General features: G+C 42.3%; 1 long non-coding RNA gene and 1 pseudogene across 2 annotated transcripts in view; one reads left to right on the top strand and one right to left on the bottom strand.

Annotated features, from left to right (window-relative positions):
• LOC129656111 (phosphatidylinositol N-acetylglucosaminyltransferase subunit C-like) overlaps positions 1 to 8,308 on the top strand; it is a 70,296-nt pseudogene extending 61,988 nt beyond the window's left edge.
• Positions 8,309 to 8,591: 283 nt separating this feature from the next.
• Positions 8,592 to 23,808, bottom strand: part of LOC129620937 (uncharacterized) — a 71,402-nt gene continuing 56,185 nt past the window's right edge. Inside the window, exon 6 of one of the 2 annotated variants that reach the window (XR_008698933.1) lies at positions 8,592 to 8,846. This is a non-coding gene — a long non-coding RNA (uncharacterized LOC129620937). Of the gene's footprint in view, positions 8,847 to 17,930; positions 18,420 to 23,808 lie in introns of those variants that run through there. The other variant, XR_008698936.1, reaches the window with a different exon arrangement.

Raw genomic sequence — 23,808 nt, 5'->3', positions numbered from 1 at the left:
TCCCAATTTTGAATCAGTCTATTGTTCCATATCCAGTTCTAACTGTTGCTTCAGGTTTCTCAGGAGGCAGGTAAGGTGGTCTGATATTACCAACTCTTTAAGAGTATTCCACAGTTTGTTGTGATCCACACAGTCAAAGGCTTTAGCATAAACAATGAAGCTATAGTAATCAAGACAATGTGATATTAGCAAAGAGACAGACATATAGATCAATAGAACAAAACAATCTAAAGACAGATTCAACTGATTTTTGACAAAGGTCAAAGGCAATTTAATGGAGGAAGCCCGGAGAAAGTATAGTTATCTCCAAAAGTGGTGCTGGAATAACTATATGTCCTTATGAAAAAAAAGAAAAGGAAAGAACCTCAACCCATGCCTCACACCTTATATAAAAATTAACTCAAACACTCTTAAGTATATATGCAAGATAATTGAAAGTATGTGTTTACATAAACATTTCTATATGAATATTCATGGCAACATTATTCATAATAGCCAAAAACAATCCAAATGTTTGCTGAATGATGGATAAACAAATCTATGTATTCATACAATGCAACATTATTCAGCAATAAAAAGGAATGACATACCAATACTTGCTACAAAATGGATGCAACTTGAGAACAATAGGCTAAGTGAAAGAATCTATACAGGCGAAAAGTAGATTGGTAGCTGCCTAAGGCTGGGGGAGGGCCTTTGGCAGTGACTGCTGGGGTTTCCTTTTTAAGATGATGAAATGCTCTGGAATTAGATAGTGGTGACGGTTGCATAACCTTGTGAATACACTATAAACCACTGAATTGTACACTTCCAAAGGGTGAATTTTATGGTATGTGAATTACATCTCAATAAAATAAAATGTTTTTTTTAATTAACTCAAAATGGGTCATAAACCTAAATGTATAACATGAAACTATAGAACTTCTCGTATCTAGAAATACATGAGAAAATCTGCATAATCCTACATTAGGCGCTAGAAGCACAATCCACAAAAGCATGATCCACAAAAAAAAGAAATAAAAAAGAAATAAAATAAATAAGTAAGCTCTTGCTTTGCGCAATCTTGAGAAAGAAAAATGGAGCTGGAGAAATCCACGTTCCTGACTCAGACTACACTACAAAGCTACGGTAATCAGACAGTATAGTACTGGTACAAAAACAGAAACACAGATCAATAGAACAAGACAGAAAACCCAGAGGAAAACCCACATACCTATGGGCTTCTTATCTTTGACAAAAGAGGCAAGAATATACAATGGAGAAAAGACAGCCCTTTCAATAAGTAGTGCTAGGAAAATTGGACAGAATAAAATTAGAACACTTCCTAACACCATACGTGAAAATAAACTCAAAATGGATTAAAGACCTAAATGTAAAGCCAGAAACTATAAAACTCTCAGAGAAAATTATAGGCAAAACACTCTTTAACATAAATCACAGAAATATCTTCTCTGACCCACCTCTAAAAGTAATGGAAATTAAAATAAAAATAAACAAGTGGGACCTAATTAAACTTAATTTGCTTTGGCACAGCAAAGGAAACTGTAAAAAGATGAAAAGACAGCCTCAGAATGGGAGAAAATAATTGCTAATGAAACAACTGACAAATGATTAATCTCCAAAATATACAAGCAACTTGTGCAGCTCAAAACCAGAAAAACAACATACCCAATCAAAAAGTGAAAGGAAGACTTAAACAGACATTTCTCCAAAGAAGACACACAAATGTCCAACAAATACATGAAAAGATACTCATCATTGCTCATTATTAGAGAAATGTAAATCAAAACTACAATGAGATATCATCTCACACCAGTCAGAATGGCCATCATCAAAATATCTACAGACAATAAATGCTGGAGAGGGTGCGGAGAAAAGGAAACTCTGTTGCACTGTTGGTAGAAATGTAAATTGGTAGAGCCACTATGAAGAATAGTATTTAGAGTCCTTAAAAAACTAGGAATAAAACTACCATGCTGCTACTGCTGCTAAGTCGCTTCAGTCGTGTCCAACTCTGTGCGACCCCATAGACGGCAGCCCACCAGGCTTCCCTGTCCCTGGGATTCTCCAGGAAAGAACACCAGAGTGGGTTGCCATTTCCTTCTCCAATGCATGAAAGTGAAAAGTGAAAGTGAAGTCACTCAGTCGTATCTGACTCCTAGCGACCCCATGGACTGCAGCCTACGAGGCCCCTCCATCCATGGGATTTTCTAGGCAAAAGTACTGGAGTGGGGTACCATTGCCTTCTCTGAAAACTACCATATGACCCAGCAATTCTACTGCTTGGCATGTACCCTGAGCAAACCATAACTGAAAAAGACAAGTGTACCCCAATGTTAATAGCAGCACTATTTACAACAGCTAGGACATGGAAGTAACCTAGATGTTCATCAGCAGATGAATGTATAAAGAAGTACATATACACAATGGTATATTACTCAGTCATTAAAAGGAATGCATTTGAGTCAGTTCCAGTGAGGTAGATGAACCTGGAGCCTGTTATACAGAGTGAACTAAGTCAGAAAGAGAACAACAAATATTGTATACTAACACCTATATATGGAGTCTAGAAAGATGGTACTGATGAAATTATTTGCAGGACAGTAATGGAGACACAGACATAGAAAACAGACTTACGGACATGGGGGCGGTGGGGAGGAACGAGAGGGTGGGGTGTATGGAGACAGTAACATGGAAACACAATAATCATATATAAAATAGAGAATTTGCTATACGACTCAGGGTACTCAAGTTGGGGCTCTGGAACAACCTAGAGGGATGGGATAGGAAGGGAGGTTCAAGAGGGAGGGGACATATTTATACCTATGGATGATTCATGTTGATATTTGGCAGAAACCAACACAATACTGTAAAGCAATTATCCTTCAATTAAAAATTAATTAAAAAAATTTTAAACTAGGATTAAAACTACCATATGACCCAGCAATCCTGCTACTGGGCATATACCTTGAGAAAACCATAACTGAAAACTACAAATGTACCCCAGTGATCATGAATGTGTTAGCAGTCAGTTGTGTCCGACTCTCTGCGACCCCATGGACTGTAACCCACAAGGCTCCTCTGTCCACGGAGTTTTCCACGCAAGAATACTAGAGTGGATTGCCATCTCCTTCTCCAGGCAATCTTCCCAACCAAGGTATCAAACCTGGGTCTCCTGCATTGAAGGCAGATTCTTTGCCGTCTGAGCCACCAGGGAAGCCCCAGAGTTCATAGCACCACTATTTACAAAGCCAGGATACGGAAGCAACCCAGATGTCCATCGGCAGATAAATGGATAAAGAAGTTGTGGTACATATACACAATGGTATATGATTCGGCCATAAAAAGGAACATATTTGAGTCAGTTCTAGTGAGGTATATTGTCACCCTGCTTATTTAACCTCTATGCAGAGTACATCATGAGAAACACTGGGCTGGAAGAAGCACAAGCTGGAATCAAGATTGCCGGGAGAAATATCAATAACCTCAGATATCTGCCCAGATGACACCACCCTTATGGCAAAAAGTGAAGAGGAACTAAAAAGCCTCTTGATGAAAGTGAAAGAGGAGAGTGAAAAAGTTGGCTTAAAACTCAGAAAACATTAAAACATTAAACTTAAAACATTCAGAAAACTAAGATCATGGTATCTGGTCCCATCACTTCATGGGAAATAGATGGGGAAACAGTGGAAACAGTGTCAGACTTTATTTTTGGGGGGCTCCAAAATCACTGCAGATGGTGATTGCAGCCATGAAATTAAAAGACGCTTACTCCTTGGAAGGAAAGTTATGACCAACCTAGATAGCATATTCAAAAGCAGAGACATTACTTTGCCCACAAAGGTCAGTCTAGTCAAGGCTATGGTTTTTCCAGTGGTCATGTATGGATGTGAGAGTTGGACTGTGAAGAAAGCTGAGTGCCAAAGAATTGATGCTTTTGAACTGTGGTGTTGGAGAAGACTCTTGAGAGTCCCTTGGACTGCAAGGAGATCCAACCAGTCCATTCTGAAGGAGATCAGCCCTGGGTGTTCTTTGGAAGGACTGATGCTAAAGCTGAAACTCCAGTACTTTGGCCACCTCATGCGAAGAGTTGACTCATTGGAAAAGACTCTGATGCTGGGAGGGATTGGGGGCAGGAGGAGAAGGGGACGACAGAAGATGAGATGGCTGGATGGCACCACTGACTTGATGGACGTGAGTCTCAGTGAACTCCAGGAGTTGGTGATGGACAGGGAGGCCTGGCACGCTGCGATTCATGGGGTCGCAAAGAGTCGGACACGACTGAGAGACTGAACTGAACTGAGTGAGGTAGAAGAACCTGTGCATGTTGCATGGGGTTTCCCTGGTGGCTCAGATGATAAAGAATCCACCTGCAATGCAGGAGACCTGGGTGCAATCCCTGGGTAGGAAGATCCCCTGGAGGAGGGCATGGCAACCCACTCCGGTACTCTTGCCTGGAGAATCCCCATGGACAGAGGAACCTGATGGGCTACAGTCCATGGGGTCACAAAGAGTTGGACACAATTAGATGAACCTAGGGCCTGTTATACAGAGTGAAATAAGTCAGAAAGAGAAAAACAAATTTTGTATATTAACATATATATGGAATCTAGAAAAATGGTACTGATAAACCTATTTGCAGGGCAGCAACAGAGGCAGAAACATAAAGAATAGACTTTGGATACAGTAGGGGAAGGAGAGGGTGGGATGAATTAAGAGACTAGCACTGACATATTTACACTACCATATGTAAAATAGATAGCCACTGGGAAGCTGTTGTATGGGCACAGGGAGCTCAACCTGGTGCTTTGTGACAACCCAGAGGGGTGAGATGGGGTGGGGGAGTGAGGGAGAGGTTCAGGAGGGAAGGGACTTATGTGTACTTATGGCTGATTCACACTGTTGTATGGCAGAAGCCAACACAATATTGTAAAGCAATTATCCTCCAATTAAAAAAAAAAACACAAAAAACTCTTGCTTTCCAAAAGACACTGTTAAGAGAATTCAAAAGCAAGCCATAGGCTCAAAATAAATATTTGCAAATTATATTTCTGACAAAGAGTTGTATACAGAATATATAAATAACTCTTAAAAACCCAACAATAAAAAGAAAAAACAAGCAACCTAATAGCTAACTTGCCAGAAGTCCCAAACACACACTTCACCAAAGAAGATATATGGGTGGCTAACAAGCACATTAAAAGATGTTCAGCATAACTAGTCACTGCTGCTGCTGCTGCTGCTGCTAAGTCACTTCAGTCGTGTCCGCCTCTGTGCGGCCCCATAGACAGCAGCCCACCAGGCTCCCCCGTCCCTGGGATTCTCCAGGCAAGAACACTGGAGTGGGTTGCCATTTCCTTCTCCAATGCGTGAAAGTGAAAAGCGAAAGTGAAGTCGCTCAGTCGTGTCCGACTCGTAGCGACCCCATGGACTGCAGCCTACCAAGCTCCTCCATCCATGAGATTTTCTAGGCAAGAGTACTGGAGTGGCTTGCCATTGCCTTCTCCGAACTAGTCACTAGGGATAACCAAATTAAAACCACCATGAGATACACTACATACCTATTAGACAGGCTAAAACTAAAAAGACTGACTGACTTGTTTGAATAATTTGGCAGCCAAATTTGAAAATTTTGCAGTTTCTTAAAAAATTAAACATACACATACCACATGACCCAGCAATCCTATGTTATGCTATGCTAAGTCACTTCAGTCATGTCCGACTCTGTGTGACCCCATAGACGGCAGCCTACCAGGCTCCCCTGTCCCTGGGATTCTCCAGGCAAGAACACTGGAGTGGGTTGCCATTTCCTTCTCCAATACAGGAAAGTGAAAAGTGAAAGTGAAGTCGCTCAGTCGAGTCCAACTCTTAGCGACCCCATGGACTACAGCCTACCAGGCTACTCCGTCCATGGGATTTTCCAGGCAAGAGTACTGGAGTGGGGTGCCATTGCCTTCTCCGCAGCAATCCTACTCCTAGGTATTTATCCAAGAGAAATAAAAATGTATGCTTATGATAAATGAATGTTTATACAAGTTTTATTCATAATTATCCCAAACTGGACACAACCCAGATATCTTTCAGCTAGCAAATACATAAACAAAGTACAGGACAACTATACAATAGAATACTACTCAGCAGTAAAAAGAAACAATTTATTGATTCACACAATAACATGTATGAATCTTAAATGCACAGTCCTACGTGAAAGAAGTCAGACCTGGAAGGCTACATATATCTTCAGGGGTTGGAGTTGGGAACAGAATTGACCCAACCCAACAGGGGAATTTAAGGGTGATTAACTACTCTATACCAAGAGTTTTTGGTGGTGGCTCTATGCCATTCTGAGAGTCACCAAATGACTCTGTGCATTTGACAAAATCCATAAAACAGTACATAACAAAAAATAAAGTTTATTATATGTAAACATTTTTTAAAAATCAAGATATGGAGAGAACCCCGAGTGAAAGGCAAACTTTAACAAATGAAAAAATGAATATTGTTTCTACAGAAAAATGATAATATCATGTAAGGTGTAAAATATATGTACAATTGAAACATTTGAAAATAAAAGCATAAAAGTTGGAGGTGGAAAATAGAATTAAAGCATTCTAAAGCCTTTGCATGATATGGAAAGTGCTAAAAGTACTATTAGACTTTAATAAATCAAAGATATATGTACAGTGCTCTAAGGAAACTATTAAAAATAATAATAAAAGAATTTACAAATAGCAAGACAATAGAGGGAAGAAATGGAATAATAAAAATATTTGTTTAATCTAAAGGAAGGCAAGAAATGAGAGAAAAAAGAAATACAGAATTCGTGGGATAAATACTGAATAAATAAAATGATAGATGTAAACCCTAATACACTTGTAGTTACATTAACTATAACTAAGCAGCGGGTGGCCACCCTTCCCCAGCCGCGCACCCCTAGGAACTCGTGGGCAGGAACTTAGCTGCATTGTCCTGCCTCAGAGAACAAACTCATCTACTGTAGGCCTAGCCTGGGTTGCTGCCTTTGAAAGCAAGGGAATGTCAGTACAATATCAACCACAACTCAGCATGGACTTTCCAGAGAAGTCTTACTTCAAAACTTTATAAAGAACAAGAACCACATGGACCTCTGCAAGGGAGACTGAAGTCGCCTGAGTTTGAGCGAAAGGATAGTGTGTGCCCAGCCTGTAGCTAACACCAAAGAGGCCAGGTGGCATTAGGTCTTATATGAGCAACAGCCCTTTCCTGATAACTACGTGGATCGGAGGTTCCTCGAAGAGCTCTGGAAAAACATCTATGCCCAGAAATACCAATACTGGGCTGTGGTGTTTGAGTCCAGTGTGGTGATACAGCAGCTGAGCAGTGTCTGTGTTTTTGTGGTTATCTGGTGGTATATGGATGAGGGTCTTCTGGCCCCTCAGTGGCTTTTTGGGACCGGCCTGGCTTCTTCACTGATTGGCTATGTTTTGTTTTATCTCGCTGATGGAGATGAAGGACAGAAGAAGAGTGAGTGGACCCAGTGGGCTGACTTGAAGAGTGCCGGAGTCTTCATTACTTTCACGTATGGCTCTTCACCAGTGCTGAAGACCCTGACAGAGTCTGTCAGCACTGACACCATCTATGCCACGGCAGTCTTCATGCTGTTAGGTCACCTCATCTTCTTTGACTACGGTGCCAATGCTGCCATTGTATCCTGCACACTGTCCTTGAACGTGGCCATCTTTGCTTCTGTCTGCCTTGCCTCCCGCCTGCCCCGATCCCTCCATGCCTTCATCATGGCGACATTTGCCATCCAGATTTTTGCCCTGTGGCCCATGTTACAGAAGAAACTGAAGGCATGTATGCCCCGCAGCTATGCGGGGGTCACACTGCTCTTTGCATTCTCAGCCTTAGGAGGCCTGCCGTCCCTCAGTGCTGTGGGAGCCATACTCTTTGCCCTTCTGCTGGTTTCCATCTCATGTCTCTGCCCTTTCTACCTCATTCACTTGCAGCTTTTTAAAGAAAACATTTATGGGCCTTGGGATGAGGCTGAAATCAAAGAAGGTTTGTCCAGGTTCCTCAGCTGAGTTGGGGACCTCCATTCCGTTACTAAGACAAACTGATAGACCAGCCTTCCAACTAGTAGAAGATTTGAAGGCAGGGTTCCATTCTGGAAGTGGCGCACTGATGTGGGTGGGAGATCAGAGATCAAAAGAAAATGTTAATAAATGGCTTGGGCGGTGAAGGTGATAATCCTTTCTGTTATCTTATGGATGAAAAAGCTTCCTGGGGCCCTCGAATTATTGCCTCTCATTCTTCTCTGTAACAAATGAAGTGGTGTGATTTCTGTTCTTGGGGCTGGTGCACTGGGACGACCCAGAGGGATGGAATGGGGAGGGAGGAGGGTTCAGGATGGGGAACACATGTATACCTGTGGTGGATTCATTTTGATATTTGGCAAAACTAATACAGTTATGTAAAGTTTAAAAATAAAATAAAATTAAAAAATAAATAAATAAATAAAAATTAAAAAATAACAATACACAAAAAATAAATAAATAAATATAACTAAGCAAGATAGCCCAATTAAAAAGCAAAATTTTCATATTATGTTAAATAAAACAATTGCAGATGTTGTTCATCAGAGTTGTTGTTTAGTTGTTAAGTCGTGTCTTACTTTTTTGTGACCTCATGTACTATAGCTCATGAGGCCCCTCTGTCCAGGGAATTTCCCAGGCAAGAAAACTGGAGTGGGTTGCTGTTCCCTTCTCCAGGGCACCTTCTTGACCCAGGGGTCAAACTCACGACTCCTGAATTGCAGATTCTTTACCACGGAGCCACCAGGGAAGCCCCTGTTTATAAGAGAGATCCTTTAAAAATAAAGATATATTTTATTAATAACATATTTCTCATAAGCTGTAGTATATCCATATTATAAAATACTCTCCAGCAACTTAAAATGTTATAGATGAATACTTGCCAAAGTGAAAATATTTTCATAACTATTACGACATGAATTTTAAAAATACTGATGAGTATAAATCATGTAAAATTATGTGTATAAAAAATTCTGGAAGGAAATTCATCCAGATATTATTCATGGTTATTTCTGAGTTGTTGAGCTTCATTCTATTAGTATGTTATAATATTTTTATAACAAGCATGATTAATTTTCAAAAATTTTAATGTCATTAATAAAGAAAACTTTAAGCTGAGTTCATAAAAAAATAAAGATACAGAAAAAATTTTAAGTAAAAGACTAGGAAGGAGTCCTATGCAAATACTAACAAAAAGAGAGATGGTGTCACTAAGCTAAAATCAGACAAAATAGACTTAAAGGAAAAAAGCATCACAAGATATTAAGAGTGATATTCACAGTGATTAAAAGCACAATCAACAGAGGATTGAGTAATTCTAAATGTATATGCATGCAATACCAAAGCCTCAAAATACGTAAAACTGAAATTGACAGACCTAAAAGAAGAAACAGACATTTCTCAATCATAATGGATTATTTTAACATACCTCCCTTAATAATTCACAGCATATATCAAAGAAGATATAGATTTTTAAAAGAATATTTTTTAATTACTCTAAGTATCACAGCTGACACATATACATATACAGATGATTAAGAGAGGCCAGTTTTTCTTTAAACTCCTTATTTTTATGTAATACAGAGTGATCCTGCATACCCTTTACCCAGTTTCTCTAAATAGTAACATCTTGCAAAACTGTACCATGATACCATAACCAGGATATTCACAGAGATACAGCCAGGATACAGGCCATTTCCATCCCTTATGCTACACTGTCATAGTCATACCCACTTCCTTCAAGCTCCCACCCCCACGTTAGCCCCTGGTAATCTCTAATCTGTTCTCCATTCTATAATTTTCTCATTTCAAGAGCAGTACATAAATGCAATCATTTAGTATAGAACCTTTAGGGTTTGGCTTTTTTTTTCACTTAGCTCAATTTTCTGAAGATTCATCCAGGTTGCTGTATCAATAGCTTGTTCCTTTTAATCACTGAGTAGTACTCCATGGTATTGATGTGTCACAGTTTAATCCTTTTCCCACTGAAGGACATCTGAGTTGTGTCCTCTTATTACCTATTGTACATAAAGTGCTATAAAACACTTATGTAAGGGTTTCTGTGTACACATAACTTTTCATTCCTCATTAGTAATGAATTGTTTTCTAATCAGCACACCATTTATTTCCTTTTTTGTTACAGAGAAAACAGAAATATTTAAATGGAGATCAATCAGCAGAAACAAAAAACAAACCAAGCCAAAAAAGCAAGCAAATCAAAATATTTCACACTTTGGAACTCGACCAAAAGCACACAACAACTAAGAAAAAATTATTTATTAAAACTATCAATCCATGCATAAGAATACCACGAGTCTATGGCTGTTCACACCCCATTCCCCTTCCCTCAGTTCTATCAGTGACCTGACAACCAGTAGCTTCACTATGATGCTAGAGGGGGCACATTTTATTTATAGCATTGTCAGTTGACGAGATAATCCCAGCAGCAAGCAAACAGGGAGGCCCATCATCTTCATTAACCTGAGGTTTTAGGGCTGGTGCAGACAAACAAATGACTAGTGGGCTAGCCAGGAATTTATCAAGAAGTTTCAGGAGTTAAGATAGCCATAAGGGACTTGACAATCTTCTCACATATCCTGGGTTGACCAGACACTGTGCATGTACAGCAGAGACCAAAGAGGGCCAAAGATAGCCATACATCAATGGTCAACAACTCCTGTGCACACATGCAGAGATGTGAGGCAGTATTAAGGGTGCCAACAGATCTGTAAAGGTTATCTTAGAAAGAAAGTAGAAAGTGAAAGGGTATAAAAAGTAAAGATATAATGGACAAAACCATTCTAAATGTATTTAAAATATTAATTTGCATATCCAAGAAGCTCAATAAATCCTAACCAGGATAATAAATCCTAATCAATACAAGAGGTTCAAAGTTGGATCCACATAGTCAAATTGTTAAAAGCCTAAGACAAAGAGAAAAGCTTGAAAGCAGCAGGCAAAAATCAACTCATCATGTACAAAAGAATAAAAATACACTTAACAGCTGATTTCTCATCACAAAAAATGAAGGTTAGAAAGCAGTGGATCAACATATACAAAATACTGGAAGAAAAGAAAACTGTTTAATCAAGAATTCTGTATCCTGCTAAAATAATCCTGCAACCATAAAGGTAAAATAAAAGCATTTCTAGATAAACATACAGAATCTGCAAGAAATACTAACCAGGGTAAAAGAAGGTGACCCAAATTAATAACATAAATCCACAAAAAGAAACAAAGACTGCCAAAAATGATAAACACATGAGTATATATAAGAAAAACTCTGTATATGTATTTTCTATTTTTTCTTAATTTAACAAAATACAAGATTATGACAATAAATAATAACTTAGTACTGTTTAGTTTATTAACACACAGATGTAACACATATAACAATCATAGCACAAACAGGAGAATGAAAGATGTGTTAGAAAAAGTTTCTATATTTTACCAGAATTAAGACAGTAATATTCTGAAATAGACTGAAGTAAGTCAAAATGAATACTATAATCTCTAGAGCAACCACTGAGAAAATAACTTGAAGTAATACAGTAATAAAACAAGATAGAGATTAAAATATTTATTGTTTAACTAAATCTATAATTATTTAACATAGGGCAGTAAAGGAGGAACAATAAAACAAAAAAGATATGAAACAAATAGAAAAATGGGAGGTATAAATCCAGCCATATCAATTATTACATTAAAAGGGAATGAATTAGGAACCCCATTCAAAGGCAGAGATTATCAAACTGGTTTTAAAAAGAAAAAGCCAGGCCAAACGAAGTGCAGTAAACAAAACCACAGATTCAAAGACATAAATAGGTTAAAGTTAAAAGATGGGAAAATATATTTCAGGAAAATAATAATCATAAAAGAGCAGGAGTAGTTATATTAATATCAGACAAAATAGACTTTAAGACAAGAACTATCACTAGAGATAAAATGGGGAAATTTTATTATGATAAGTTAATATGAAGAAGTAATGATTATAAATGTATGTGCCCCTAACAAGAGAGCTCCAAAATACGTAAATCAGAAACTGATGGAAGTGAAAGGAGAAACAGATATTTCAATAATAATAAACAGATTTCAACATCTCACTCTTAATAATTGATAGAACAATGAGATAAAAGGATATATAATAACTGAATAACACTATCAATCAACTTGACCCAATTGACATTTTATACAACACCCCCACCCAAAGACTGCAGAATAAACATTCTTTTCAATAGGATATGGAATATTCTTCAGCATAAACCATATGCATGGCCACAAAACAGTTCTCTATAACTTATAAAAGATTGCAACCATATAAAGTATGTTCTATGATCAGAACAAGACTAAATCAGAAACCTAACAGAAAGAAATAGGGAAAAATGCAAAAGAAAAAAAAAAAGTATATTAAACAACATCCTTAGAGAAAAAAATCCGGAGAAGGCAATGGCACACCACTCCAGTACTCTTGCCTGGAAAATCCCATGGATGGAGGAGCCTGGAAGGCTGCAGTGCATGGGGTCGCTGAGGGTCAGACACAACTGAGCGACTTCACTTTCACTTTTCACTTTCATGCATTGGAGAAGGAAGTGGCAACCCACTCCAGTGTGATTGCCTTGAGAATCCTAGGGACGGGGGAGCCTGGTGGGCTGCCATCTATGGGGTCGCACAGAGTCGCACACGACTGAAGCAACTTAGCAGCAGCAGCAGAGAAAAAAATCAGTGAAAGGAAAAGTAGAGAAAAATCAATGAAGCCAAAAATTGGTTCTTTGAAAAAGTTAACTAAATTGGCAAACCCCTAGCCAAATTATCTAGAAGGTGAGAGAGAAAACAGAAAATACTCAAATCAAGAAAAAAGAAGGTATATACTTACTGATACTATAAAAATTAAAAGTTTATAAGAGAAAACATGAACAACTTTTACGTCATTAGGTTAGACAATTAAGTTAAAATGGACACATTTCTAGAAGTACACAAATTACCAAAACTGACTCAAAAAGAATTGAAAATCAGAATAAAGTTACGATGAAAAATGGAACTGAGAGTAATTAAAAATGTTCCCACAAAGAAAAGTCTATACCCAGATGGAATTCAGTTCAGTTCAGTTGCTCAGTCATGTCCGACTCTTTGTGACCCCATGAATCGCAGCACGCCAGGCCTCCCTGTCCATCACCAACTCCCAGAGTTCACTCAGACTCACGTCCATCAAGTCAGTGATACCATCCAGCCATCTCATCCTCTGTCGTCCCCTTCCCCTCCTGCCCCCAATCCCTCCCAGCATCAGAGTCTTTTCCAATGAGTCAACTCTTCACATGAGGTGGCCAAAGTACTGGAGTTTCAGCTTTAGCATCAGTCCTTCCAAAGAACACCCAGGGCTGATCTCCTTCAGAATGGACTGGTTGGATCTCCTTGCAGTCCAAGGGACTCTCAAGAGTCTTCTCCAACACCACAGTTCAAAAGCATCAATTCTTCGGCACTCAGCTTTCTTCACAGTCCAACTCTCACATGCATACATGACCACTGGAAAAACCATAGCCTTGACTAGACAGACCTTTGTGGGCAAAGTAATGTCTCTGCTTTTCAATATGCTATCTAGGTTGGTCATAACTTTCCTTCCAAGGAGTAAGCGTCTTTTAATTTCATGGCTGCAATCACCATCTGCAGTGATTTTGGAGCCCCCAAAAAATAAAGTCTGACACTGTTTCCCCATCTATTTGCCATGAAGTGATGGGACCAGATGCCATGATCTTCGTTTTCTGAATGTTGAGCTTGAAGCCAACTTTTTCACTCTCTTCTTTCACTTTCATCAAGAGGCTTTTTAGTTCCTCTTCACTTTTTGCCATAAGGGTGGTGTCATCTGCATATCTGAGGTTATTGATATTCCTCCCGGCAATCTTGATTCCAGCTTGTGCTTCTTCCAGCCCAGCGTTTCTCATGATGTACTCTGCTGGTTTTTAAAAAGGCAGAGGAACCAGAGATCAAATTGCCAACATCCGCTGGATCATGGAAAAAGCAAGAGAGTTCCAGAAAAACATCTATTTCCACTTTATTGACTATGCCAAAGCCTTTGACTTTTATTGTGTGGATCACAATAAACTGTGGAAAATTCTGAAAGAGATGGGAATACCAGACCACCTGACCTGCCTCTTGAGAAACCTATATGCAGGTCAGGAAGCAACAGTTAGAACTGGACATGGAACAACAGACTGGTTCCAAATAGGAAAAGCGTGGCCGAGAGGAGGTACTCCTCACCCAAAGTCAGGGGCGGCAGCCGGCCATGAAGAGCTACCCCAGGCCTGAGGTCAGGGGCGGCGGCCGAGAGGACAACCCCACGTCCAAGGAGCGGTGGCTGCGCAGGCGCAGGAGGGCCGAGAGGAGCTACTCCACGTTCAAGGTCAGGAGGGGAGGCTGTAAGGAGATACCCCTCCCCCAAGGTAAGGAGCAGTGGCTGCGCTTTGCTGGAGCAGCTGTAAAGAGATACCCTACGTCCAAGGTAAGAGAAACCCAAGTAAGACGGTAGGTGTTGCGAGAGGCCTCAGAGGGCAGACACACAAACCATAATCACAGATGGAATTATTGGTAATCAAATATTAAATATTTAAAGGAGAAATAAACCCAGTCTTTTACAAATTCAGGAAACAGTGGAGGAGGGAATATTACTTCCTAGTTCATTCTATGAGGCTAGATTTACCCAGAAAGCAAAGCTAAAGATATCACAAAAAAGAAAATTAATATCCCTCATGAACAGAGACAATTAGAATCCTTAACAAAATACTAGCAAACCAAATTCAGCAATGTATCAAAAGGATTAAACACCATTACTAAGTGGTATTTATCATGGGAATGTAAGGTTGGTTTAATATTTAAAGATTAATACAGTATATCATATTAAAAGAATAAAGGAAAAACCTCATATGATAATTTCAAGGAGAAACAGACAATTTAACAGTAATAATTGGAAATTTCAATACCTCACTCAGTAGATTTAGAAAAAGCATTTGATAAAATTCAGGGATGGTTCAAGATTTTTTTAAGTTATGCTGGGACAACTGGATATCCACATGCAAAACAAATGAACTTAGACTCTTACCTCATACCATAGACAAAAATTAACTTCAAATGAATCACAGTCAAAAAGTTAAACACAGAGTTAGCATATGACCTAGCGATCCTACTTACAATACACATCCAAGAAAACTGAAAACATGTGCACACAAAAACGTGTACATAAATGTTGATAGCAGCATTATTCATAACTGCCAAAAAGTGGAGACAGCCCAAATGTCCATCAGTGAGAAATGAAAAGACAAAACGCTGCAAATCCATGTAAGCAGAATACTGTTTGGTCATAAAAAGGAAAGAAGTTTTCATACATGCTGGAACATGGATGAATCTTTAAAAACATTTTCCTGAGTGGAAGAAACCAGACACAAAAGGCCTCATATCATATGATTCCATTTATATTGAATGTCTATAGTAGGCAAATCCAGAGAGACAAAATGTAGATTAGTGATTTCCAGAGACCAGGGGGAAGGAGGATTGGGGAGTGACTGCTAATGGGTATGTTTTTTTTTTTTTTTTTTAATTTTATTTTATTTTTAAACTTTACTTAATTGTATTAGTTTTGCCAAATATCAAAATGAATCCGCCACAGGTATACATGTGTTCCCCATCCTGAACCCTCCCCCCTCCTCCCTCCCCATTCCATCCCTCTGGGTGTTTTTGTTTTTCAGGTGGTGAAATGTTCTGGAATATTAGGCAGTGATGATATTTACACAACTTTGTTAATATATGTAAAAACCACTGAATTTTACCTTTTTAAAGAATGAAATGTATGGCATGTGAGTTATGTCTCAAAAGACTTGTAACATATTTTTTTAAATGGATCATGTTTTCAGGTTTAAAAATAAAATAAAATTAAATTAAAATAAAAAAAATAAAAAAGAAAAAAATAAATAAATAAAATGGATCATGGACCTAAATCTGCCTAGGACTAGGGCTGGAACCTAGTATTGACTGAAAATGGCCCAAGAGAATGGATTGGGGAGGGGATGATGGAAATGTTCTAAAACTGGATTCGATCATAATTGCACAATTCTATTATTAAAGTTTACTAAAAATCATTACATTGTTCACTAATAATGGGTGATTTTATGGTATGTAAATTTTAACTCAATAAAGCTGTTCAAAAAACCCCATACCCACTGAAAACCCACAAAATGTCATAGTAAACAGTGGACAAAAGTTGGGGTGAAAATTGCACTTAAAAATTAAACAAAGAAGGGGAACCAGTGGGAGGCAGTGGGTAGGTACTAAAGTACAGCATGTTCTATTTTCTGAGCTCTTGGTGGGTTACAGTTTGTGAAAATTCATCGAGCTATATTTTAATGATATGTGCACATTTCTATGCATGTATTATACCATAATAAAAAGGTTTAAAAAATGGGAGAGGTCATGGATGAGCCAGTTATCAGAAAAGTTGAGAGGCTCAGCTATACAGCTGTTCTTGGATCCCTAGAAGACTTTTTTGTCCTTATTGCCACCTTCTAACACTAATCCCCATTACTAGAGCTAGCCTAAATGAGTTTCTGCCTCCTGGGGAAAATCAAGAACACATGGGAACTGGATCTTAAAGGATGAGTAGGAGTTTGCCAGAGAAAGAATGCAAGGAAGAGGGGTAGACAGAGATAAACCCAAACAAAAGCAAATTGCTCTGAAAAAGTTTGGCATTCTTGCAGACCTAGAGAAGGCTCAAATGAAGGTTCATACCCAGAAGTGCAGGGTTCAGAGTTGAGGACAGGTGAGAGAAGAGGCGAGAGAGGTAAGCTAGGTGCAGAGGGAAAAGGGTCATCTATTCCCAGATAAGGCACTTGAAATAACCCCTGTGGGAGTCACAGCCAAGAGAGAACTCTTAAGCAGGGGTCAGACTTGCTTTTCAGAGAACTCATGTTGGCTGGAGCAAGAAGAGTTCCTCTGAGTTCAGGAGCCGTCTACTCGGTTGGTATCTACATTTCTTTGCATATTTGCATTTATGCCTCTCTGCATTCTTCTCTTCCTTCTCTCTCCCTCCAGGCATTCTCATGTTTGCTCCATCTAAGTATTCCTTTCCATTTTTTTCTCAACACACCACCCCTTGAAGATGTCCTTCAACTGTCTCCATCTTATGTGTACCCAGACACCTTTCAGAGTCCATCTCTGGGATGTATTTTCTCCAGAACACCACCCCCTACCCCAGGCTGAGGTCCTTCACAAACAAGTAAGAGAACTACAAGCTCTTCAGGGCCTTCCCAGTGTACCGGCAAGGCATCTGGAAGAAGGGTAAGGGCCTGAGCCACCCTCTACTGGGCCCAGAGTGGGCAAGTCCCCATGCCAGCACGGAACCAACGATCTGGGATCACTACACTCTCATCTCAGACATTCTGATACTGCTCACATTGGGGATGGGGCCAATAGCTCCCAACGCCCACCAGCCTCCATCATGAAAGCCTACTGCCCAGATGCTCAGACCTCTGACCTCCTGCTCTGTAGTGCTTCCTAGCATCTGCCCACCTTCCTCAGGGGCTGGACCAAGGGGTTAGGGGGGAACAGCCCCTCTCCCAAGCTGAGCCTGGGACTCCTCTCTGGGACAGTCCCCTCTCCTGGGACAAGAGGGTCAAGCTGCTCTTGGAGACATGACCTCAGAGATGTGCAGCAAGGGCCCAGGCCCAATTTATCACCACGGGGCTATAATTAGGTTTGTTAACATACAGTGGAGTGTAGTCTTGTTGACTAGGAACTTAATCACGTTACTATTGAGTTCCTGTACGCATTGCTCCGGGTGACTGTTTTACTTGTAGAGTTATAGCCAAGCCCAACGGGAGGAAATTAGCTTTGGACACAAGTTTGGAGGGGGGTTCTTTTTCCTCCTGACTTTGTCTCCCTCTCCCCACTTCCATGTGAAAATATTTAGCAAACAGTGACAATGATGAAAAACAGTAGGAAACAAAATGTTCTACATTAGTATAAAACATGAAAAATGCAGCAAGGACCCTTAGCGGTACAACATGTGTTATGCTGGCTGGCAGTCCATTAGCTCTGATAGACATTTCACTTACCTAAGTCAAATATAACAGTCTAGTATTCATTAATATAAGAAGGGGCTGTGGAATCAGAGCTACCATCTGGCTGGGCCGACAGAATAATCTACAACTCATGATTAGGTCTAAGGAGTGGGGTTTCACTTTAATCTTTCTCATTGCTCGAAATTTCCATCTGCGCAGTTCGGCACATCATTTTTCTTCAAGACAAATGTGCTGTTTTTCATGTTCCAAAATTAGATCAGAAGAAAACGATTAATCATGTCACGGCCTGGGAAAGGAAACAAAGCTCCGATATTCAGCTCTCCCCTCACCCCTCCCCACCCGCCGCTCCCCGGGCCCCCGGACGGTTGCAAGTTTCCCTTTTTTTTCCCCAACCTCTGGGTTTTCAGCACAACTTTTGGAGACCCACCGCCAGCGGAGAGAAGGGTGGGACTGAAGGGAGAGGGCGCCGCCGGCTGGACTTGACGGGAGGACAGGAGGCGAGCGGGGCGGGACCTGGGCCCCTAGTCGGGGTGCTCCTCGGCCCCCTTCCGGTGACCGCGAGGGGAGGGGGCGTTGTGCGGGTCTGGCGCTGGGCGCTGCCATGGACCCAGAGTGACAAAAAGCGCTGCTTGGCTGCCTCCCCCCTGCGTCCCCTCCCACGGCCGCCACAGCCCTGTCTGTCAGCCGGCTCGCAAGTCATAACAAATCCCTGGCGCGGAGCTGAAGCTGAGCATTTGCCGGAGCGTCATGGGGATGATGAATGACCCGCAGGCCTTTGAAGTGCTCTGCCAGTTCAGCTGGGTCCGCGGTGCTGACAGAGAAATATACACAACAGCGTAACCAATAATGAGAACATTAAACATTCCTGCGCCGTGACAGGCTGACAGAAAAACCCAGGCTCCCATCAATCATCGGGCAGATAGAACCTTGACAATTGGCCCCTCACTGATACCCGCGGTCACCTTGCCCTCTCCCCTGCTCGCCCTGGCCCTCTCCCTTCTTCCTCCCTCTGGTTTTCCTCTTTCTTTCCTTCCTGGCTCCCCCACCCCTCTTTTCCAGACTCTCTAGGAGCCTCTCCACCCTCCCTCTCCTTTTCCTCACAGTCCTCTGCCCTCGGGTGACTGCCTTCTGGGCCTCTCAGAGGTCAAGTGAGGTTTGAGTTACTTCCATTTGGTTAGGTCGTCCCTGCCTGAAATCAGGCAGAGATGCCACATCCTGGTGAGAAGTGTGAGATCTTCAAGTTTATATTTACAATCCGTGGCTTTTAGCCACATACAAATAACAATAATAAAATAATCACTATAAATAAAACCTCATTTGGAAACATTAAAAGTCTAAAGCAAGATCCTTGGAGAAAGCGAGGTGTGAGGCCCACATGAAGCCCTAGCTCCCTCCTTTGCAGGGGGAGGGTCTCTCTGGGTTCTTCCTGTGTGATTTTGGCCAGGAAACCTCTTTGTGCTGGCCTCTGCCTCTTTCCTTTCAACTGGGCTTATCTGACAAGATCTGATTTCTGATCTGTCTGAAAAGTGGAGAAAAAAAAAAAAATCAGCAGAGAAACACAAAGATCTCTTCCTTTTTCTCTGACAGGAAATGAAATCTACCCAGATAAAGCATATTGGATGGACCTTCACCCTGCCACCTGACAGAGCTGCCCAACCTCTCAGCCACTTTCTGGACCCTCCAGGATTCCCAACAGAACTTGGTTTGGGTCACATTTCCTGGGCCAAGCCTCTACTCTATCTGTGTGAAGGTGGGGAATCACCTCAGCCCACACACGCAGATTACCCCTAGCCAGGCCCACTCCCCACTGGCCAGCAGGGGCCCATGATGAGAAGTCAGGTTCCCAGTCCCACCATGAGAACGTAGGCAAGTCTCAAATTTTCCCAGACCTCTATTTCTTCAACCAAACATGGGAGAAGTCTCTGCTGCAGGGCTCTTAACCTTCTCCAGGGGCAAAGTTATTTTCCTCCTTTTATTCTTGGAGGGCTTTTTTTGTTTTCATTTTGGCTTTTGGGGAGAGAAGACATTCTTGACCTTCCAAAAAGTCATGAAAAACTCCCTACAACCTCCACACAGATATCCAGAGACAGTGAGCAACAGAGGGGATGGATCACTTCCTAATCAGCCAAGGATCAAAGGTGTTATGAGGAGTCTGGCGGGGATTTGGGGGTGGAGGCAAGAAGGCCTGTAATAATTGAAATATATTTGCATATTAAGTCAAGTGAGTCAGTTCAGGTGTGAAGAAGAGAGCATCTGTTGGGGAAACGTCTGCGCTACACTCTAGAGAAGCTTGTCCTTTCTTCTCTGCCCACCTGGAAAGGCCAGCTCTGTTCCCCCCCCCCCACCTTTCTGCTTGTTCTGCTTACCTGGCGTACAGTGACCTTGCCCTCCTCGACTTCCTATAACCCCTGGCTCAGATGAGCATCTTGTCTGCTCAACTAGGCTTTAAGCTACTTGAGGGCTAGAATGGTGGTGCCATGCTCTGCTCTTCTCTGGGTCACCTGGGACCAGGATGAAGTCTTGTTCTGAAGTGCCTACTCACCCATAGCCCCCTTCTCTAAGGTACCGCTACAACTAGGTCTGCTCAAGAGGAAAACCTTGCAGGCATGTCTGCACCATATAAGCCTACCGTCTGCCACAGATGATCATTCCAGTAGTGAATGCTTATCCCTGCAAACAATCAGATTCTCTTTTCCTTGAAAATATGAATTCAGGTAGTGTTTGGGGCTGGAGCAACCATGATGAGCCATGGACATGCTGGGAGAAGTAGGGGAAATGCTGATCTTCAAAGTGAAGTAAGAGAATTAGGAGGTGGGCAAAAAGAAGCAGATGAGAAATCCCAGGTAGATCCAGAAGATGGCATAGCTTCAGTTTTTGACTGGCCCATCCCTGGCCCATGAGTCCTGGTTGCACTGCTTCTTGCCCTTGGATACCTGTGAGATAGCTGACCTCTGGGAAAGACGTGTGATCCAGGCCTGGCCAGTCATTCTATCCTATCGTTCTGCCTATAAAGATTGGCCCAGGGATAGGCATGAGGCCTATGTCAGGCCAATCAGAGTCCTTCCCTGGCTCTTCATAGGTAAATTCTGAAAGAGAGATGTTCTCCATTCCTTTGGATTGAAAATAGTGAGACTAGGACCCCAGAGCTGCCGGCACTAGGCTGCCACTGCCTGGAAGAGGAAACCAGCTGACTGCAGGAGCGAATCAGAGGAGTAGGGCCCAAAAGACAAGTCTGATGACTTCTTCAGGTCCCTGGATCTAGTTAAGCCTGAAGCCCACTCTACCACTGACCTTCACAGCAGGTAAGTCAACACATTCCCTTTCTTGCTTTTACTAGGTTTAGATATGTTTTTGTCATTTGCAATCCAGAATTCTCATGCTGGTGTTCAGGGGATGTGTCAGTTCAAGAGGATTCAGGCTCAGAGGGTAAAGCGTCTGCCAACAATGCAGGAGACTGGGGTTCGATCCCTGGGTCAGGAAGATCCCCTGGAGAAGGAACTGGCACCCTACTCCAGTACCCTTGCCTGAAAAATCCCATAGACTGAGGAGCCTGGTAGGCTACAGTCCATGGGGTCGCAAAGAGTCAGACATGACTGAGCGGCTTCACTTCACTTCACTTCACTCTTTTCTTTTTTAAAATATTCGTCCATAAATAAAAATCTGCTGAGGCCCAGAACAAGGAGGGGCTGCAGTGAGTCTTTTCTGATTTTTTTCCTCCCCCAAAGTCCTCCCTCTGACCTCAGCCCTCATGCCAGGCAGACAGCTCATTTTCAGGCCAGGCTCAAGCAACTTGCACTTCTGAGCCCATCAGGAATGGCTCTGCTCTAACGCTGTGGAATGTTGGGCAGTCCACGTCCACCTGCCGGACAGGCATGCCTCCATACTAGCATAGCTTCTGCTTTGTTCTGGACAACACTTCTATCCGACCATGAACAAGAGTGGGCAGGGGGCCAATGCCTGGCCCATCCTAGAATCTCATCTGCTCAGCACGGTGATGGCTCCAGAGTTGAGTCCAGGTCCTGAGCCTGGACAACAGGCTCCTTCTGAGGATTTTTTAACTAGACCACATACAGATAGCCTTCATCCTCCAGGGGCACTAATGTGAGGCCACAGCTTTGGCAGCCATGCCCCTGATAAGAGGAGAAGCTGGGTACAGATGATGACATCACCACAGAGAGCAGCAGGACCAGGGAGGGACCTTGAGGCCTGACTTTGCTGGGGACCCCCGTTCCCCTCATCACTGCCCTGCTCCAGACTTGGTGGGTTCAACCTACTCTGGAGAAGCCTCAAAAGCCCAGAAGCTATCACAAGGCCAGACCCTGGTAAGTGGGGAACAGGATGGTAAGAAACAAGAATGGGAGACTGAGAAAGGAAATGGAGGCAAACCCAGGGTGGGGAGGAGTAGAAAGTGGGTGCCAGGGTGGTCTGGAGAGAAGGCAGGACAGAGGATGAGGAGCAAGGATGGGAGGGGCAGGGCATGCAGCCAAAGTGGTAGATCCATCTGTCCCCCACGATCAGGGGACAGGGGCAGGGGATGGACGGAAAAAGAGAACATCCTGTTCACGTGTTCATAGACTGTGGGGACGTCACCTGGAGTAGGGAGCGGCATGGCATCAGGGAACCAGAGTCTCCAGGCACCAGGGCCAGGGAGCAGCATGGGAGGCAGCAGGCAGGGGGCAGCTACCCCACAGATGGTCACCACACAAGGAGAGGACCATGAGCCCCTCCTGCAAGGACCAGAAGCTGGCTGTGCAGAAGGGCATTTCTGAATCGCTTGGGCAGAAGGTAGACTGCATCAAGGGTGCTTGGACTGGAGAACCCTGTGGCCTCTTTGGTGTCCTCCCAGCTGACCCACCCACAGAGTCCAGGCCACACCCCTTCAGCTGGAGCCTCCACACCTGAGAACAGGAGATTCCAGGAGCACACCTCACTCTCAGTGGTGGGAGCTTAAGGAATGAAAAGCAAGGTTTGCAGAGCTGCTACGGGCTGGGAGGCTCCAGCAGGGGAGGCCAGCTCCTAGGAAGGTCAGCTCCCAGGAAGGTGAGGGCAGCCCCTCTGTCTCAGCCCTGGCCCTCTATACAGGGGCCCTGGCAGCTGGGAGGTGGGTAGAGAGCACTCTTCCCCACAAGAGAAAGAGAAAATGCAGGGGAAAGATGGCAGCAACACTGAGGAGGTATTGGGACTTCCTCTGTGTCAAGCCAGTGCCCAGCATTCAATGCGCAGCATCCTTTTCAATCCTCATACATCCTGTGAGTGGACACCACCGAGTACCCTCATCTCAAACAGAAGAAAACCAAGGCACAGAGATGCTAAGCAACTTGTCTAGGGTGACAGAGGTGGGAAGAAGTAGCTTTCTGACTCTGTTTGTCTAGCTCCAGAAATGGTGAAGAAAGAAAGAGGAAGCAAAAGGAATGTCCTCCATACTCACATGGTTCACAGAGCAATATGTTTTGCACATATATCTACAGCTCTAGCCCACTGTATATATTTGATGGGAACTGCCTTATATTTATGAGAAAAACCTTTTAAAGTTTAATTTTATAGCTCTAGGCTCTTTATGAAAGTATTTTTACACCTAATCCTATGACTGTGGTAGCACCCAGGAGGCCACCCTATGCAAATGAGGACAAAGAGCTCAAGTCAGGATCCTTCAGAGGCAAAAACCAGGTCTAGAA

The sequence above is a fragment of the Bubalus kerabau genome, chromosome 1 (assembly GCF_029407905.1).
Source record: "Bubalus kerabau isolate K-KA32 ecotype Philippines breed swamp buffalo chromosome 1, PCC_UOA_SB_1v2, whole genome shotgun sequence".
NCBI classification, from domain to species: Eukaryota; Metazoa; Chordata; class Mammalia; order Artiodactyla; family Bovidae; genus Bubalus; species Bubalus kerabau.
This window is presented reverse-complemented; position numbering and strand designations above follow the sequence as displayed.